Here is a 17112-nt window from a genome sequence, read left to right as displayed (position 1 = left end):
CACGCGGCACTGACCGCACTTGTGGATCGTTGGAGGCCGGAGACTCACTCGTTCCACCTTCCATGTGGGGAGCTGACGATGACCCTACAGGACATGGCTATGATAAGCGGCCTTCCTATCAACGGACAAGCTGTTACCGGTCGTGTCAGCATGGGTAATTTGCGAGAACGGACTGCCAATTTAATTGGTGTTCAGCCCGAGGACCCTCAGGAAGGCAAGGCCGATACCGCGAGAGTGAGGCATTCTTGGCTAAAACTGGTCAGAGCAAACACCAATCCGTGCCCTGAGGGTGCCAATGGCGTGGTTGTGCAGCAGTATGCGCGGGCCTATCTTTGGTATATACTAACCAAGGTAGTCTTCTCAGATGCAACCGGGAACTCAGCCCTCTGGATGTTCTTGGAGCTACTCAATAACTGGGATACCCAGTATAGCTGGGGTTCGGCCGCATTAGCATATTTGTATCGTCAGGTAAGAGATATTTGCAACCATTTATCTTGCATTTGTCATGCACCTCCATATCTAACATGTTTGTTTGATTGCAGCTTGACTTGGCGTGTCGGAGGAAGGGAGGTACATCCTCATTGTCTGGGTTTGTTTGGAGCCTATCCGTGTGGATGTGGGAGCGGATCCCGGTTGGACGGCCCGATTTGAAGAACCCCCTCATGGCAAACCCACGGGGTAATCATGACGGGTTGCATGATGATGATCCATATCGGCGCCCTACGCTTGCTTACTATTGGGAACAAGTGACAGTCTACACAGGAAGCTCGCATGTGCGATACAAGTGCTATATGAACGAGCTGGACACCTTGACTGCTGAGCAGGTTTTGAGAAGTTCGATGAGATAAAATTTAGTCAAGAATGAAACTTATGTAGCTAACAATGTATCTCTTTGTTTTGCAGGTACATTGGTTGCCTTATGTGGAAGATCGTGACTTTGATCTTAATGAGATGTGCACGCTTGATAGCCATCTTTGGCGGGCGAGGTGCCCAATGATATGCTTCTTCGCAGTCGAGTGGCACTTTGTAGACCGTGTGGCAAGACAATTTGGAAAAAGACAAGGTATTCCAATTGAGGAGAGCAAGGAGGAAATGCTATCTCTGCATCGGTAAGCAAGCATGCCTTGAGTATGTAGTAGAGCATTGAATAAGTCAATGTTTGCTAATGCTTTGTCCCGTGCATCATTTGTAGGTTTGATTGAAGGAACAATCAGGATATATCAGATTGGGCAAACAAACACCATGCGTGGATAGAAATTTGGAATCAAAGAGACACGTTAGTGCAATAAAAGAATAGACCTCACAATCAGTCAGCATATCAGAAGTACCAAGTGTGGTATGCGGATCGTTACCGGTTAAAGCTGAAGCCAGGTTGGACTCACGAGGAGTGGTTGGAGTTGGTGTCTGAAGACCCGGAGACTGCAGAAGGTTATCATACCTTCAACACGGCTGTGAGAGACACCAGAGGGGCTCATGTTGACTACGCGCCGATGCATGATGAAATGGTAGTCTGTTTGACCTATTCTAACATACTTGCATCATGTTGTCTTCTTTCAAATACATAAGTTTTGTGTGTTCATGAATTGCAACAGAGAGTTGCTTCTGTGCGTCAACGATGCCAATGTTGCACTGAGTCATCCACCTGGTGGTGCATTATCTGAGAGGACTCTTAGGAGCACGATGGAGGTTAGTCGCAATATATTATAAACGTTTCTTTTCGCGGATTAGTTATTTGCATCTCATATCATAGCATATTTTGTGTTGTCGCTGAAGTTCAAGAAGCGGTTCCATAAGATGGCAGCTATGCTTTCTTGCCATGGTGCTCAGTCCAGTGATGTGTATGCACCTGGTAATCGCGCCGCAGAGCTAATAAACGGCGTTATGTCCAGAACGAAGAGGACATAGAGGAGGAGGTCAATGAAGAGGAGCCAGCACATCAAGAGGAGACAACACATCATGATGAGCATGAGTATGATGCAACACATCAAGAGGATCATGAGTATGATGTTGATGCTCCACAACCATCACAGCTTACACAACCGACACAAGGCAATGCCCGCTCTAAAAAAGGCAAAGCAATAGCTAAGACACCGGGCCAGAAAGGTAGAAAGAAGATATGGAACACTCAATTCCATAGTCCGGAGTATCCTCATCAATTTATGCCTACGGGAATGCAAAGATATAAGTCCAACAATGATGCAGAGGCGGAGGAGGCTAGCGAAGAGGAGGAGCATGAGGCTAGCGAAGAGGAGGAGCATACACTTGCAGATATCGTGAAGAGAGGAAGGAAGAAGTGAGCTTGTTGTAGTTTGTTTCAATGAGCTTGTTCTAGTTTGTTTCGATGAACTTGGTGTAGTCTCTTTCCATGAACTTGTCGTTCTTTCCAGGAACTTGTTGCCGTTCGAATTAAGTTGCACCGGATTCGTGAAGTTGCTATGAATGTTTGACATGAATTTGTCGTTTAAAAGTAGTACTCAATGATGTGATTTATGTGAATTGTTGTTTCCTGTGATGTCTATGAAATCTGTTGTTTCCTGTGATTTATGTGAATTGTTGCCATGAAATCTGTCAAAAGGAGGACTCATTTAGTCATTTATATGCACAGGGTGCCAGACGCCAGGGTCCTTGGCGTCTGGCTGTAAGTCAGAGGACCAAACGCCAGGGTCCTTGGCGTCTGGCTGTAAGTCAGGGGACCAAACGCCAGGGTCCTTGGCGTCTGGCAGTCGACTGACACCAGAAACAAGGTAAATCAGGGGAGCCAGACGCCAGGGTCCTTGGCGTCTGGTCCTGGTGCAGACAACACTTGTCTTTTCACTTGTAGTTTTGTCTTTTCACTTGTAGTCTCGAATAACATACATACATAACCATTGCATAGTCTTTTCATACCACTATAGTTGAACAGACACACAAGGTTCATGACCACGATGGTCTATGATAATAGCAAATGACAAACATAGTTCATGACCACGATGGTCTACGATACAATGTCTCGAATGACATAGAAAATGACAAACATAGTTCATGACCACGATGGTCTACCATACAATGTCTCGAATGACATAGCAAATTACAAACATAGTTCATGACCACGATGGTCTACGATACAATGTCTCGAATGACATAGCAAATTACAAACATAGTTCAAATTACACAAATAGTCTCGAATGAGAAGTTCATCACATACAATGTCTAGAATGACATAAGTAGTTCATGACCACGATGGTTGAAACGACATGAACATCACATATAACTCGGTTTCCTGTAGCAATGCAAGTCAACAACCCTTTTCCATACACATTCTTCCAGCATTTCTTGAATCTTGTCATCATTAGTTATGTCAACCAATTTTCTTTCCCCGGGGCCATCTGACTGCCTCCTGCTGACGTAGTACACAAAATCCTCTTCCTTCAACCCTTGCTTCAACATGAATTTAGTCTTCAACCAATCGAAAGTGAGGTCCACTTCACTAACTTGCACAATACATGGAGACAATCCATGCACATGAACAATAGGGCTAAGCACCCACTGAGTTTCGTTAGCCATCTACAACACACAAATCTCTTAGCAGCTAACCTATGATACATTAAACCACGAGGAAAACAAACTAGGGTTTTCACAAAAGTATGATAAATTAAACCAACCAAAAAATGGGGGTGGAGTTGATTTACCTTTTAGTCTCGAAATCCTGAAGATCCAACGGTGAAACCGGACCGATTTGTGAGAGATCTGAGGGGGGGTTAGGGTGCTGGACGAGGGAGTCACGTTGGCAGGGCTAGAGGTGAGAGTGGGTGGATATGAGTGAAATGAGAGGGGTAGAGGTGGAGATGAATGGATGAGAGGGCTAGAGGTGGGCCCAAAATCTTATCCACTCGAATCTTATCCATCAGACAGATAACTGCAATAATGCTCTCTGCACACCAGACGCCATGGACCTTGGCGTCTGGATGTCCATCAGACACACCAGACAGCTTGTCTGGTCATAGCAAGCCAGACGCCGGGGTCCCTGGCGTCTGGGTGTGGGCGGCAGACGCCATGGACCTTGGCGTCTGGATGTCCATAAACACACGTCTGGTCACATGCGCGACACACCAGACAGCCTGTCTGGTCACCTGCGCGAGCAAAGCAAGCCAGACGCCAGGGTCCCTGGCGTCTGGGTGTGGGAGGCAGACGCCATGGACCTTGGCGTCTGGTTGTCCATCAGACACACCAGACAGCCTGTCTGGTCACCTGCGCGAGCAAAGCAAGCCAGACGCCAGGGTCCCTGGCGTCTGGGTGTGGGAGGCAGACGCCATGGACCTTGGCGTCTGGTTGTCGCCTGTCTGGTCACCTGCGTGAGCAAAGCAAGCCAGACGCCAAGGTCCCTGGCGTCTGGGTGTGGGCCTGGTGTTTTTGCACACAGCTTGTTAAAGTTTTTGCTTAGCAACTTGTAGCAAACACTGTTAAATATGAACAAAGCATGCTAGTCTCAACCAAAAATATGAACAAAGCATACTAACTAGTCTCGAATGACGAACATAGTTTGCACATAATCTCAAATAGTCTCGAATGACATAAGTAGTTCATGACCACACAAGGTCTCGAATAACAAGTTCATACATTAAACAAAGTCTAGACAGTTCATCATCGACGCCGGTGCCTTTCCATTTGTCTACTGAGTAGTACGGGGCCACTTTCCCTTCTTGTCACGTGCCTCGTCCTCCTCTCGTGCATCGTGAGCCCTTGCAAGTTTTCTTGCCCTCTCTTGTTGACGAGCATCCTTCTCTTTGTGTGCCCTCTCTTCCTCACGCTTCTTCCGCTCACGAGCCTCCTTCTCACGACGCTCCCGCTCCAATCCCCGTGCATAGGACTCCTCGAATAGGCGCTGCCTCCGTAACCAATCTTGACGTTGGTCCTCTTGGACATCTTTTGGTACTTCGTGATCTATCCAAGTGAAGTACTTGCAAAGTGGAGGAGGGGACTACATATAAACCATGTTTTTGTTAGACATATGAGTGACAACTTGTTGATGTTTTTTGTATGTACACCTAACATACCGGTGGTATGTCATATGCGTTAGTTGGCCTTCGACGATCATGTGCATAGTCGGGACACACGAAAAACCTTCTACCTTCCGTCCATGACTTGTTGCGGTCAGTGGACACCTTCAGCTTGCAAACATCAGCACACCAACATGTTGGTGTGGGCACATCCTTCTCCTTCTCCTTGTCCAAACTCGCCTCCATCCATGTCTTCGGCATGTCCTCTTGGTCCGCGCACGGCGGCCTCGTCCTGGAACCGGATGAAGCCATGCCTACAAAAAGAACAATTGTTAGCACAAGACATAAAGAGAGTAAATGCGTAAATACAGTAAATGAATAAATGCTAGGAATTGTATGAACAAATAATATACCATTATTATTAGATCAACCATCTGGATTAAGCAAATAACCGAAGGCCGATCCATTATCAACCATTCCTCTACGACCACCACCACCTCTAGAACTTGTGCTTCCTCTCTGACCACCACCACCTCTAGCACTTGTGCCTGCTCGACCACCACCTCTAGCATTTGTGCTAGCTCGACCACCACCTCTAGTACTTGTGCCTGCTCGACCACCACCTCTAGCATTTGTGCTAGCTCGACCACCACCTCTAGCACTTGTACTCCCTCTACGAACACTAGCACCTCTAGCACTTGTGCTCCCTCTACGACCACCACTACCACCTCTGACACTTGTGCTTCCTCGACCACCACCACCGTCACCTCTTCCAGCTCGTTCACCATCGGTGCCGCCTCCACGACTTGTTTTTCTTTTTTTGGTTTTCTTATTCTTGCATGTCCGCTCATTGTGTCCCCCTTCACCGCACATCCCACAGTTGATAGTGTCAGGAGCCTCCATGAAATGACCGCTACCAAATTGTTTCATGCCAGTGTATCCAGCCAGGTCATCCATATCACCCCTGAACCTCTTAGTTCTCCTTCTACCCTTCGTCTCCACCTTCAGAAGAGGGTCTGGCCTAATATGAGGGCCATGGTACTCAGGCCACTGTGATTGGTCCAAGAAAGGGCGAAATCTTGGCGCCCATGTCAACCTAGTAGCTTCCAGATGGAACTCTTGCATCCGCACGGTTTTTCCATCACAAACATGTATGTTTCTCGCCTTCGCCGCCGTTATCAAATGCGAGCATGGCCAATGATACTTACTAGGCCTCTCGCACTGACACCACCGAGTCTTCAGTTTCACCTCAAATGCAGCACCACCATATTGTCTACCGTCTCGTGTTGTGCCACCTGGCTCATCAATTTGATAGATCATTTCAATTCTATCGAATATGATAACTTGTTGTCGTGAAGACTTGCTTGCTTGTAACTGCAACCATTCATCAACCTTTTCCGGATAATCTTTTTTTTCACCTATCCATTTTGCAATCTCTTCAGAATGCTTCTGAAAGTACTCATTAAGCTTGAAGAAGGTGTACTCCACTATTGCAGTCACCGGCAATGCACGAGCACCCTTCAACACATTGTTGAAACATTCTACCAGATTGCTCGTCATGTCGCCATATCGCCAACCACCATCGTCATGAGCGCGTGCCCACTTGTGCTTCTCGCTTAAATTCCTAGTTAAGAAGTCTTTTCCCCCTTCGTTCACCGATGCAAAGAGTTTGTTGTACCGAGCATCGAAACCTTGGGTGGTGAAGGCCACACATACATGGGTAAGGTCTTTGCTGAGCTCCTTGCTCTTACATGCCCGGTAAAAGTTGGCCACGAAATGCCTCATGCACCATCTGTGGTGAAGCTTTGGAAATCCTGGAATAACAATGTCCATTGCCTTGAGTATGCCATGATGCCGGTCCGATATGATGCATACCTCCCTAGCCCCAATCACGTTGTGCCTAACATGACCCATGAACCACTCCCAGTTGTCTTGGTGCTCGGAAGGCACCAAAGCAAATGCACACGGCAACACGTTGTCGTTTGATGAGTGCGCCATTGCTACCATTAGTGTGCCCTTGTATCTACCGGTCAAGAACGTGCCATCTATAGACAAGACCGGACGACAATGCTGAAACGCCTCCACACATTGTCCATAACTCCAGAAGGCACGGTGGAACACTCCCTCGTGATCCTCGACCACATGAAACATGCCCGGGTTCCTATGTGCAATGGCGGCCAACAACCTTGGGAGCTGGTTGTATGCTTCTTCATAACCACCATACAACATCCTAATAGCATTTGCCTTTGCCTTCCATGCCTTCCCATACTTGACTTCATAACCAAATTGTTTTTTCACCGTCCGCATGAGAAACCTCACTTTCACAGTGGGATCAAAGCCTATGTCTTTCATCCATTTGTATCCGAGATACTCAGATGTGAGTTGACGGTGTGTCTTTCTAATTCGTTTAGATGGAGGTTTGCATCTATGAGTGGCAACACAACTTTTTAACACCCATTCTTCGGTTTCTTTAAGCTTTCTTGCACGAACCTTCCATGGGCATCCTTCTTGCTCACACACCATGGTGTAACGCAACTTCATGTCGGAGTGCTCAACATAAATTGGCCTATGGTTTCGAATGGCATAGTCAGCCAACCAAAACTTCAGCATAGGCAAGCTCAGAAACTTCACTCCTTTCTTCAAATAAGCATTCTCGTCCTCATTCTCCACCCTTGGTTCTCCTGGATCCGGGCATGGTGTTGCCTCAATCGCCGTCATTCTCATTCCACCGTCAACAACAGCTTTATGGGCAAGGCTGAGATCTTTAAACAAGTGAGTTCTTTTTTGTAAGCCCGTCAGCTCAAAGTGGATTTGGTTCTCCTCCTTTGTGAATCCATCCTCGTCCAACTGTTCAACTGGACCCTCATCATCCGAGTCATACGCATATTGACGCCTAAAAGGCAAGTCACGATCCATGTCCTTTTGCGCTATGTACGCATCCAAGTCACCAACATCATTACCATGAAACCCTTCCTCTTGCTCTTCGTCGTCATCATAAGCATCTTCATCCTCTTGAATTACTCCGTCACTAGCAATCACCTCAACTTCATTTGCTTGGCTAGTTGGTGGTTGGCTAGAAGCATTGGGGGCATACAACTCAACCTCATTTGCTTTGATAGTTGGTACACGGGGACGTGGTGGGGGATAAACATTGGGGGCATCAACCACAACCCTATGCTCAACAAGTGGCACCATTGTCCTCTCGCTCATGTCATCCATTGGGGAAGAGACATGCCGGTTCAAATCAAAGGTAAACCGAGGAGATTCAACCTTGGTGGCAAACAATTCAAGTGACTTGTCTTCCGATTGGGATACTTTTTCCTTGTATACATCCCAATGCAAATCCGAGGTGATAGGCATACTTTTCAAGCGAGATTTGGCTCCAACTCCAACATCATACCTTCCTATTAACTTAACATCAACATTGGTGTCCATCCACTTCAAGACTTGTCTCACTTTTACAACAACATCCTCATAGCTAGGGCTTGTATCAAAAACCAATGGTTCCTCACCCGTGTCGGCATTGTTACTCAAGAATGCCTCCTTGTCAATGTAATGAACATTAACAAGTCTCTCCATCTAAAAATAACATGAATGCATTTAAGACTTCAATGAGAATTGGTGTTTACCCAAATACATCTTATTATATCCAAATCATATCAACACTAAATTATTGGTGATGTCCACAAAAGTATCACTAATTAACACACACTAAGCAAAGTTAACCCTAATCACTAACTAACCCTAACCCCCAATCTTTCTACTCAACAAACATATATTCCTACTACACACCATGCATAGCACTATATTATCAAAGTTAAACAAGCCATTCACACTAACATAAGGGGGAGAAAACATGAACTAGGGTTCCACCAACATGTATAAAATGCAACCAAAATAACAAGACTTAACAAAAAATAATTGGATGATTTGGGGGAGATTAACAAGAGCAATAAAGTGATGGAAAGATCCACCTAAGGGATGTACCTTTTGGAGAGGATTTGAGGGGGGAGCTTGAGGGGTGAGAGAGAGTGGGGAGGCAGCAACTCTTCTTCAAGCTCGGGCTGGATTGGGGAAAGTGTGTGGGGTGGGACCCACACACTCTCCCGGTGGGGTTATCCACTTACCAGGGCCAGACGCCAGGGTCCCTGGCGTCTGGCCCCTTTGCCACGTCAGCAGGTCAACGGGCAGGCGGGCAGTGCGGGCCAGGGGCCAGACGCCAGGGACCCTGACGTCTGCTTCGCAATCCAGAAGCCATGGATGTTGGCGTCACAAAAAAAGGTCAGAATCGAAATTTCTTTTCAAACAGGTCAAATCGGGATTTTGTTAGCCTTAAAGGTCATAACAGTAATTTTGTCCTACTCTGTGTAGGAGTATGCAGCCGGTCGTGGGCCAGTGGATGCATGCAGAGCAGGTAGGTGCGCGGGACATGAACGCCGTAGCTTATGCCAGGTTGGTTAACCGGGGCTGGGCCGGGTTAACCTGTGAGTACACGCATGCACGTATGGCCGGCAGCAGCGCCATGACTGAAATGCGAAGACTAGTCGTCGACCCGGAGTCCTACTACTAGGCTTGCCAGAGTACCAGCCAGTCTGCGTGCATGCGCTGTCCACTGTTCCAGCAAGTACGTACGCCACGTTCAGCGGCTGGCAGTTTCGTCGGTGCTCGCTAGGTGAAAGGTGGTGCCCGCACTTGTATATATCAGTACATGTACAGTGGCCGGCCGAGCCCAGCGAGCTCCGCTGCTGCTGCCTACGTACTGCGACAGTACGTGCACCGCGGTGCGACCACTGTGCACATGTACGCCGGCCGGCAAGGCCATTTCATCGGTACGCTAGCTAACCTGGGCACCACGGCACGGCGCACAAACGGGGAAGTTCTCCTCTAGGCCACGGTGCTTTTCTTCTGTCGCTCCATCCAACCGGAACCGGCCACTCGATCACGAGCTAGAAAGATGTAGGGTGCATTTGATTACCTTCTAGAGCCCGGCTCAGTGGAGACTGTTCAAATGTATATAATCTCTGGGATCATGTTTTGCATGTCGTTTGGTTGGCTTTGTCGAGCTCAGCTCGCATCCTTTCCGTAGTGTAAATTGCACTAGGCCGCATATCAAAAAACGGTCGATCTGAGCGTTCTCGTGAACCAGGTTGAGAGCGATTTAAATTTCATGCGGGCCAGTTTCTATTTACGAGCTGGGCAACCAAACAACTTTCACTTAGTCCGCCATAACCTGTTTGGGCTTGATGCAGCCTACCAAACGCGTCCGTACTGCACCGAGCCGTCACGGTCGCATTACCGCGATGGATCGTCGATAGACTGAAACAACACCTCGATTGCCGTTGCTTTTTTGAGACATATACGTAGGTGCGTCGTGCATACCATCATAAGGATGGCTGCTTGGCCTGCGACAGATGGCGATGCAAAGAACACTGGGGCACGGATCTGATGTGTCCATATGTGTGTTGCACATGCTGATCGTATGCATGCTTTCCTCCCTTCTTCCGGGGCGGTATCCCTGCGCAGGGGCGGAGCCAGGAATCGAGCATAGGGGGCCAAGAAAAGACCATGACCGTACAAGAGATGTAACACAAAAAGATGCTTGTTCTTAGTATAGCATTGATGTTAAACTGTGGCGAATATGTTTTGCAGTTGAAACTAGTATAATCTTTTACTAATTTGGCAGAGATCTATGTCAACAAGGCCCATCGAACAAGTCATCAATAATCTAAACCACGCTTGTAGTTATTTGCTCGTTATATATACCATTGATTTACATTTTTAATGGATAGTTCGAGGGTGAAACGAACGACTTGAATAATTTGGTGGTATCTTCCTCCGTGCTTTATGCAATCCTAGTGATTCAGTTATCGGACGCTTAATTATATAGTTTGCAATTGATAAAAAAAGGTAATTCCAACTGATGGCTTGTATAACTACCTGTAAAATTACTGAATTGCAGTATACCTTTGGACTCGGGCTAGATTAGAGTCATGCCGTCACGCTTGAACCGCCGAGATTGGAGATTCGGATAGACGGGGACCTTGGGCAATTGGATCAGCTGGTAGTAGACCTGTACCGGCGTGCAGCAACCGCAGTTCACTGGTAAGACAGTCACCGGCGTGGAGGCTCGCCATGTCTGATACTCGAAGAAAACCTAGTGTAGATGGCGGCGGCAAAGATCGAGGATGGACTTCCTATCGAGCACGAAGCGAACGACAATCACCGATCACCTACGTGCAGAACTTATTCGAAGACCTATGGGCTAATATATCTGGGTTTGGCCCATTCCATCACGTCCGTGCTGGGTGTTTGCATATGGCCATAAATTAAGGCCGAATTTCCCTAAAACTAAGGCTAATTAGCGCTCAAAGCACTAGTATTACCTGTACGTATTGTTGAGGGGGGCCGATCGATGGGGGGTGTCTAGCCCCTGCTCGCACCCCCCTGTCTCCGCCCCTGTCCCTGCGTCTCCGTAGACCCGGCTTGGTTCATCGTTTCAAGACCAAAAAACTAGTGCAATATCCGCATGTTTGGTTGGGTGTAATTACAGTTAGAATGAGAATTAAACGAGTGAGAGACTTTGAATCTATCGTATGATCAGAGAAAATAGTAGCCGATGAGGGATTTTTTAATGGAGGGTAGATTTTATTAGCTCAAAATCAAGCATTAAGAAGATACAAATAAAAAGACTACACTCCTCCTTTTCGCAATTAAGATGTACACAAATAACATTGACACACATACAAAAAAAAAACACTGATAATAGGAAAGTCACGCAAGCAATTTATAGTAAGTGGGGTAAACCGAAGGAGAAAAAACTCCACATCAATCAAAACTTTGATCAACAAGGTACAACAACGACCATATCTGGAGGAACCACCTCTTGACATCACAAACACCTTTAGGAAGGGAATGACGCTCAAGCACCACTATCGACAGATTCAACCACCGAATGCTAGATCATTAATTTTCACCCTAAAGATCAAGTCCCTTCATCTAGGTAACGAGAAAAAACATCATCATTCACATGTTTAGCCAACAAAGGTCAAACATGAAGTTTTATTCCGAAGCTTGAGACCTGTACTGAGAAACATCACCAAATCAGAGGTATTTATGCAAACTATATTTTTTGTAAGTATGTGAATGAAGGGAAGGTTGTGGAAGGATTTCTATGCCTACACCATATCATAGGCACAACTTCCGAGACACTAATTTTAGCTCTTGTAATGGTTCTTGATCGTTACAAGTTATCAATTTCTAGGCTACGACATCAAGGATATGATAGTGCTTCAAACATGGTAGGTGCATTTGATGGTTTGCAAAGAAATATTCTATATGAAAACCCTCATGCTTTCTACATCTATTGTTTTACCCATCGTTTGCAGTTTTGTTTGTAGTCCTCGTTGCTAGTTCTTCTTGCCCATGTATTCATGATTTCTTTGAGCATGTATCTTTGATTCTGACCTTAAAAACTTCATCTTGCAAGTTGGTGGAAGAATCTCACAAAGATATTTTGGAAAGGCTTGAGAGGGGTGAAATATCTACAGAAAGAGGCACGCATCAACAAACTAGTCTTCCTAGATCTTATTGCCGATAATTTAGACTAGTCTTGCTAAACTACGCACAAAGATCGATGATGATCGGTTGAATAATTTGATGATATGCTACACCAGACCTAAAATATTTAAATCACTCAACGATGATGTTATTACTCAAATTTTTCATGTCACGAAGACTCGAAAATGTATTTTACCGAGGTTTCGTTAGCACTTTGTTGGTACGTTCCGTGCTTTTCAATGTGAATAAGTTTTTACAACTCCACGACAAATTAGTAATTCTTACCTTTTAGTCTTGCGGGGTCTTATCTGGGGTGCTTCGTGAGCACTATTATTTTATTATGCCATTAGTTGTCGTATTTATTTTTAGTTCTTATTCATGTTTTGTCTTTGGAAAATACAATATCGGTTGTTTGACTTCGTAACTATTGTGAATTTATAGTTCTCTAGTTTAATGTCTCATAGTTGCATAATATGTATCCAAATATACAGTTGCGATCGTTGTATTTCTAGTGAGCTCGCAACCTGCTCTGGCTCTGCGCAAAATCATATATGTGCCCTAGCATTATTACTTTTTTTAGCTTATTTAGATCATGCGTTTGGCAGGTATTGGCAGTTTAGCTGGTTCATTTAATAATTTTATTTATTTTCACATTTTGGAGAACATACAAAGAAATCCCGTAAATCATACATGTACGTAGTATCGATATTAAAAAATGGCTATTTTCATCACTGATTTAGGTGATATTTGCTGGTTTAGTCAGCCGACTGGTGTGGCCTATTTTATGTTTTTGTCACATATGCACTTACAAACAGGACTCACCGATCAGGAATCATGTCAGCAGAATTAAACGGTGGACAGGAACTAGCTGCAACAGATTACACCAACAGATGATGCTTTTTAAACACACCTGAATAATAGATGTTCCGTGCAAAATCAACCCAAAGCTGTTGGATCGTGCAATTCCCTCAATTTCGACAGCAGCCGTCTCAAAATCCCTGGGGTGGGGAAAGGGGAGAGTAAACAATGCACATGAAAATGCAAGCCTGAAGTTACATTACATGCACGTACTGTACCGGAGGCAGTCGGGTCCTCGTACAGGGTATGTGAGTGCACCTACAGTGCTGGGCCCAAGCAGCATTGTCCGGCCCCCTGGGTCGTCCGTCCGTCCGGACAGCTAGCGAAACGACCAGACCGGACCAGGCGGGCCGCCCCCACCCACGTCACGCACGGCCGTAATTAATGCGGAAAGCACGGCTGTGGAGCAACGTCCCACTCCTCCCGTCCTGGTTTATCCAAGCATATCCAAAGCCGCGCTGGCCCCTTCCTCCCGGCCGGGCCGGGTCGGGGTGGGGGTGCCCAGACGCCGCCGGCGACGTACGTACGGCCGCAACTTGCCTGCGCGCGCGCGCGCGTGCAGGCGGCCAGGCGCCATGCCGCCTCGTCCGTTGCGTTTGAATGCAGGGAGGGCTATCAGGCCATGGCTAAGCTTAGCTCGTCATCTTGAGCTGTCCGGTTTGAGGTTAATACCAGAGGTAGATACGTGCACGGTCTGGGCATTGGGGCCCGGGTGTCTCGGGCTGGTCCAAGCGTCGGCACTGTTGAGTTTTCGTTGGCGTCTAGCAGCTCACTGGGAGCTAGCGAAACGGAGACGGTATGATGAGGGCGGGTGGCTGTCAGTGTGGCTCGTTCTCGTTGCTCGCTCCGGTGTGGGGAGGTCGCTGGCTGGTCCCGGCGGCCGGTGGCGGAGGGGAGGTGTGGTGGTCTCGCCTGATGGTGGCGATGGTGGTGGTGTTGGGATGCGGTCGCCTGGGGCAGGCGGGCACATGGCCGCGCGCAGCACCAGCAACCCCCTTGCCCTGTGCCTCTGCCCCGCCCTTTCCCTGCTGCAACTACTACCACTGCTGCTGCTACGCCTACGTCCCGATTACTATAACCGAGCCCCTACCCCTTTCCACATACACATCACGCGTCCGCCGTTCAGACCAGGCCGTCTTCGCCACTGGATGGGTAGATAGGTAGGTGGAGTAGATGACAAGACACTCCATGGCATTCCTGAACTGAACCGCCGGGAAACACGCAAGGGAAGAAGAGAAACAACCGTCAGTCACGGTCAATACTCTACGTGCCAAAATTAGCAGATGCATCGCAAGCGTACGTGCATTCGTTTGGTAGAGCAACCACCATTTAGGCAGAGGTAACATGTCCATTTTTCACACTAACTGCGCGCTAGGTACAGTACTAGCCATGCTACACCGATGGAGCGCCCAGTAGCAGCGCAGTAGGGCACTGCTGTGAACTGGCTGGCCCAGGCGGCTAGCTAGCCGCTGCTGCTGCCACTAGCTGCAGCATGCAGGGGCAGCTACTCTGCGTCAGTCCGTCGGGGTGCGTGTGGGTGTGGGGCGGCTGACGGCGGGTCCCGCGCGCGCGTACGTGCCTCCCGGAGCGGGACGCGCAGGCCGTGGCTAGTAGCGCCGGCACGTCGAGCCCCACCACCGCACCGCACCACACCACCCCACGGTGGATACGTAAAATCCGGGGGAGTACGTCTTCCGATGCAGGCCAGCCAGCCGCGGTCGCCTTCCCGCCGAGACCGGCCCGGCCCGGGGGCAGCCCCGTCATTTCGGCCTCCGCTCCCCGTGCTGTACCGCCGCTGCCGCAGATCTAGGCGCTCTATTTAATTTCGTCTAAGCCGCTCACTGTCACAGTGGAGGGTTGGGAGGGAAAGGAGAGGGAAGCCGAACCAGTTCGTCCGTTCGTTCCGGCCGTGTGGATTGGACATTTCAAAAGAAGAAATCGCGAGCCTAGCTACAGAAAGGGCACCAGTTATATAGAGAGAAAGGAAGGAACTGCACCGTCTCGAGACCTTTGAGAGCGTGTGTCGAGCGGAGGAAGACGAGGAGCAGAGCGGGCAGGCAGGTGAGGCCGGCGAAGTTCACAGCCAGCTCTGGTGCTTGCTTTGGTGATATTCATCAAGCTCTCGTCCATGCCGCTTTGGTGGTGTCTCGTCTGCCCGCCCCCTGCTGCGTGCATGTGCGTATGATCGTTTGGGCTAAAGCGAGGTCTTGTACATGTCGTCCTTGTATCCAGCACCTTCGATTTCTTTAGCATTTCCGCCTCTGAGAAGTTGCTCTGGCCGCCCCAAAGCGGGCTACGGCTGGCCTAGCTAGCTTCCCCTGCTTTTGCTTTCTTCCCGTTGGAGCCGCTCTTTCACGCTCAGTCGCTCACACGCACTTGCCTTTTCTTGCTGAGCAGGAGGTAGCAGGAACCAGGCAGCTGGGGAGCGCATCGCATGGAGGAGAGAGTGAAAAGAGGAAGAGCAGAAGGTGAGGGCGAAGAAGCGACCCTAACGGAAAGGAGCCCGCTTGGCCCGCTGCTGGGCCCGCCCCTGAGCTGAGCGGGAGGGAGGGAGGGCGGGGTGGGAGGAGGAGGAGGCGGAGGATCTCCTCTCACGTCAAAGGTGGGGGAAAGCATAAAGGGGCGAGGAAGGAGGAAGAGAAGGTGGTGGAGTGGAGAAAGCGAGCTGCAGAGAGGAAAGGCACCAAGCTTCAGTGAGTGAGCAAGGGATAGAGTGTGAGTGAGTGTGGGAGTGAGCGAGTGATACCTCTCCCCCATATAGCTGAGGCAGAGCATCCGGTTCTTCCACCACCACCACCGCATTGCTCCTCTCACTCCCCACCACAGCCAGTCAGTGTTCTGGTGAAGTTGAAAGAGGAGGAGGCGCCGGCCAGTCATGGCATTGCAGGAGCAGGAAGAAGACGAGGAAGATGAAGATGAAGGGGAAGACGGTGAGGAGGATGGGATCATGACGAGGAGGGTGCTGTGGGGGAGGAGCTGCCGCTGATTTCCTCCCCTGACCCGACCCGAGGCGCGCTGCCTGCTCCGGAGTAGTAGTAAGATATTGGCACAATAGGCTCAATCACTTTTTCTTTCCCTTGTTTTGCTGTTTTTGCGCTCCTTTCCCCGTTCAGTCCATTGATGATTGCATACTCTTCCCCGTGTAATTTCTTTTCCTCCCTGTCCCTTCTGATCTGTTGTTCTTGGTGGTTTCCCCGATTCGGAATGCAAAACGCTTTCGCAAACACAAAAGAGGAACAGCATGGAGCGGCAGCAGTAAGTACTTTGCCCCTACTGTGCCCTTCGAGAGCATGGCAAATCTTCCCCCGAGCCTTGTCCCCATCCCCTTTGTTTCTTGCGTTCGTTCTCATCCGTGCCGATATACCGGCTGTGCGCATGTGCCGTGCTGCCGCTGTTCTGGATTCAACCCGCACAGTGGGTGACGAATTGATCGAGTGCGACGAATGAGTGAGCACGCATTAAGTTTGGTCTGTTGCTGTTGCCATGATGAGTTCGGAGCTGTGTGTGCGGCGTGGCGTCCGGCCAGACGGCAACGCTCCAGGAGGAAGAAGACGGGGCTGTGGCTGGAAACGGAGGTGGCGCCGGCCCTGCTTTCCGCCGCGCGCGCCGAGCCGTTTCCGCACGCGCGCGCGCTCGCACCGGCCGGTGGACCTGCGCTCGCTTGCTTGCTCGTTGAGCTTCCCGATTCCATTGTCTTCTTCCCCATGTCGTCTTCTCGGGG

The 17112-nt window shown here is 48.8% G+C and overlaps 1 long non-coding RNA gene across 1 annotated transcript; it reads left to right on the top strand.

The window, feature by feature from the left end:
* Positions 1-15231: 15231 nt before the first annotated feature.
* LOC119325004 lies at positions 15232-16611 on the top strand. Its single transcript, XR_005157267.1, has 2 exons — positions 15232-15595; positions 15789-16611. It is a non-coding gene; the product is annotated as an uncharacterized LOC119325004 (long non-coding RNA).
* The last annotated feature ends 501 nt before the right edge of the window (positions 16612-17112 follow it).

This window comes from Triticum dicoccoides, chromosome 6B, assembly GCF_002162155.2.
Source record: "Triticum dicoccoides isolate Atlit2015 ecotype Zavitan chromosome 6B, WEW_v2.0, whole genome shotgun sequence".
NCBI classification, from domain to species: Eukaryota; Viridiplantae; Streptophyta; class Magnoliopsida; order Poales; family Poaceae; genus Triticum; species Triticum dicoccoides.
Note: the sequence above shows the minus strand (reverse complement) of the source record. Positions and strands in the feature narration are given on the sequence as shown.